General features: G+C 43.0%; 1 non-coding gene across 1 annotated transcript; it reads left to right on the top strand.

The window, feature by feature from the left end:
* Positions 1 to 2,504: 2,504 nt before the first annotated feature.
* LOC130118705 (small nucleolar RNA U3) lies at positions 2,505 to 2,717 on the top strand. The gene has a single exon (XR_008810776.1). It is a non-coding gene; the product is annotated as a small nucleolar RNA U3 (small nucleolar RNA).
* Positions 2,718 to 3,743: the final 1,026 nt, after the last annotated feature.

The raw sequence follows: 3,743 nt of genomic DNA, 5'->3' as shown, positions 1-3,743 counted from the left end.
ACTTTCCATCAGAAATGCCATTGCCGTGGTTAGCTTGGCTACTGCGAAGAGTTCGTCTCTGTTGCTGTGGTATTCTCTGTGCGATTGTCTGCCTGAGCTGATAAAACCCTTACACTAAGCGAAACATAAAGAGCCGTCCATTAATTTTATCCAAGACTTTCACTCCGAGAAGCTTGGTACTTTCCATTAGAAATGCCATTGCCGTGGTTAGCTTGGCTACTGCGAAGAGTTCATATCTGTTGCGGTGGTATTCTCTGTGTGATTGTCTGCCTGAGCTGATAAAACCCTTACACTAAGAGAAACGTATAGAAAGAAACGTCCATTAATTTTATCCAAGACTTTCACTCCGAGAAGCGTGGTACTTTCCATCAGAAATGCCATTGCCGTGGTTAGCTTGGCTACTGCGAAGAGTTCGTCTCTGTTGCTGTGGTATTCTCTGTGCGATTGTCTGCCTGAGCTGATAAAACCCTTACACTAAGCGAAACATAGAGCCGTCCATTAATTTTATCCAAGACTTTCACTCCGAGAAGCTTGGTACTTTCCATCAGAAATGCAATTGCCGTGGTTAGCTTGGCTACTGCGAAGACTTCGTCTCTGTTGCTGTGGTATTCAATGTGTGATTGTCTGCCTGAGCTGATAAAACCCTTACACTAAGCGAAACGTATAGAAAGAAACGTCCATTAATTTTATCCAAGACTTTCACTCCGAGAAGCTTGGTACTTTCCATCAGAAATGCCATTGCCGTGGTTAGCTTGGCTACTGCGAAGAGTTCGTCTCTGTTGCTGTGGTATTCTCTGTGCGATTGTCTGCCTGAGCTGATAAAACCCTTAAGCTAAGCAAAACCTAGAAAGAGCCGTCTATTAATTTTATCTAAGCCTTTCACTCCGAGAAGCTTGGTACTTTCCATCAGAAATGCCATTGCCATGGTTAGCTTGGCTACTGCGAAGAGTTCGTCTCTGTTGCTGTGGTATTCTCTGTGCGATTGTCTGTCTGAGCTTATAAAACCCTTACACTAAGCGAAACGTATAGAAAGAAACGTCCAGTAATTTTATCCAAAACTTTTACTGTGAGAAGTTTGGTACTTTCCATCAGAAATGCCATTGCCGTGGTTAGCTTGGCTACTGCGAAGAGTTAGTCTGTTGCTGTGGTATTCTCTGTGCGATTGTCTGCCTGAGCTGATAAAACCCTTACACTAAGAGAAACGTATAGAAAGAAACGTCCATTAATTTTATCCAAGACTTTCACTCCGAGAAGCTTGGTACTTTCCATCAGAAATGCCATTGCCGTGGTTAGCTTGGCTACTGCGAAGAGTTCGTCTCTGTTGCTGTGGTATTCTCTGTGCGATTGACTGCCTGAGCTGATAAAACCCTAACGCTAAGCGAAACATGTAGAAAGAGCTGTCCATTAATTTTATCCAAAACTTTCACTCCGAGTAGCTAGGTACTTTCCATCAGAAATGCCATTGCCGTGGTTAGCTTGGCTACTGCGAAGAGTTCGTCTCTGTTGCTGTGGTATTCTCTGTGCGATTGTCTGCCTGAGCTGATAAAACCCTTACACTAAGCGAAATATAAAGAGCCGTCCATTAATTTTATCCAAGACTTTCACTCCGAGAAGCTTGGTACTTTCCATTAGAAATGCCATTGCCGTGGTTAGCTTGGCTACTGCGAAGAGTTCATATCTGTTGCGGTGGTATTCTCTGTGTGATTGTCTGCCTGAGCTGATAAAACCCTTACACTAAGAGAAACGTATAGAAAGAAACGTCCATTAATTTTATCCAAGACTTTCACTCCGAGAAGCTTGGTACTTTCCATCAGAAATGCCATTGCCGTGGTTAGCTTGGCTACTGCGAAGAGTTCGTCTCTGTTGCTGTGGTATTCTCTGTGCGATTGACTGCCTGAGCTGATAAAACCCTTACACCAAGCGAAACATAGAGCCGTCCATTAATTTTATCCAAGACTTTCACTCCGAGAAGCTTGGTACTTTCCATCAGAAATGCAATTGCCGTGGTTAGCTTGGCTACTGCGAAGAGTTCGTCTCTGTTGCTGTGGTATTCTCTGTGCGATTGACTGCCTGAGCTAATAAAACCCTAACGCTAAGCGAAACATGTAGAAAGAGCTGTCCATTAATTTTATCCAAAATTTTCACTCCGAGAAGCTTGGTACTTTCCATCAGAAATGCCATTGCCGTGGTTAGCTTGGCTACTGCGAAGAGTTCGTCTCTGTTGCTGTGGTATTCTCTGTGCGATTGTCTGCCTGAGCTGATAAAACCCTTACACTAAGCGATACATATAGAAAGAAACGTCCATTAATTTTATCCAAGACTTTCACTCCGAGAAGCTTGGTACTTTCCATCACAAATGCCATTGCCGTGGTTAGCTCTGCTATTGCGAAGAGTTCGTCTCTGTTGCTGTGGTATTCTCTGTGCGATTGTCTGCCTGAGATGATGAAACCCTTACCCCAACCGTAACCGAAAGATATAGAGCCATCCGTTACGTTTAGCAAAACCTAATCCTACTTTCGGGGATAAGTTCTTTTAGTTTTATCGTGAGAAATGTTTTTCTAAAGTGAGTTCCGCCACCCACGATGATGAGCTGGGGTGCTTCTTCCTGAGCGCTAATGTGGTACAGAGAAGTGGTTTAATCACAAGCTCTGTGCCTTAGATGATGTTCAATGTTCCTTTCATGGGAGCATCAAGAGAAGGGGCATGTTCTGAGTGGTAAAAAGGAAAAAAGTGCAGAAATTCATCAATTTGATCTAAACTTTAGTCTTAACTCTTAAAACATTAAATTGCAATTGCAGAAAAATTAAATTTACAAAACAAAAACAAAAAAACAATTGTATTGTTCCAAACCCCACCAACAACATTTCAAGTTTAAAACGTGTTAAAGTAATCAAGATATAAGACAATGGGAGATCAGTTGTAACGAATAAACACCCAAATTGCCCCTAGACTTAACCAATCAAACTCTATCCCTAACCGTAATCTTTGGGGTATTTCTAATCCAGCACTTGGGCATTGGCGGAGGTGCTCAGTTGACATGTGTTGGCTCTGGCATTCAACCCTAACCATAAAGTTAACCTAGTATTTTCAATCTGAAATGCCCTTGCCGTGGTTAGCTTGGCTACCGCGAAGAGTTGGTCTCTGTTGCTGTGGTATTCTCTGTGCGATTGACTGCCTGAGCTGACAAAACGCTAAGCGAAACATGTAGAAAGAGCCGTCCATTAATTTTATCCAAAACTTATACTCCGAGAAGCTTGCTACTTTCCATCAGAAATGCCATTGGCGTGGTTAGCTTGGCTACTGCGAAGAGTTCGTCTCTGTTGCTGTGGTATTCTCTGTGCGATTGTCTGACTGAGCTGATAAAACCCTTACACTAAGCGAAACCTAGAAAGAGCCGTCCATTAATTTTATCCAAGTCTTTCACTCCGAGAAGCTTGGTACTTTCCATCAGAAATGCCATTGCCGTGGTTAGCTTGGCTACTGTGAAGAGTTCGTCTCTGTTGCTGTGGTATTCTCTGTGCGATTGACTGCCTGAGCTGATAAAACCCTAACGCTAAGCGAAACATGTAGAAAGAGCTGTCCATTAATTTTATCCAAAACTTTCACTCCGAGTAGCTAGGTACTTTCCATCAGAAATGCCATTGCCGTGGTTAGCTTGGCTACTGCGAAGAGTTCGTCTCTGTTGCTGTGGTATTCTCTGTGCGATTGTCTGCCTGAGCTGATAAAACCCTTACACTAAGCGA

The sequence above is a fragment of the Lampris incognitus genome, chromosome 9 (genome assembly GCF_029633865.1).
Source record: "Lampris incognitus isolate fLamInc1 chromosome 9, fLamInc1.hap2, whole genome shotgun sequence".
Lineage (NCBI taxonomy): Eukaryota > Metazoa > Chordata > Actinopteri > Lampriformes > Lampridae > Lampris > Lampris incognitus.
The sequence above is the reverse complement of the archived record's forward strand: the minus strand, read 5'-3'. Positions and strand labels throughout refer to the sequence as shown.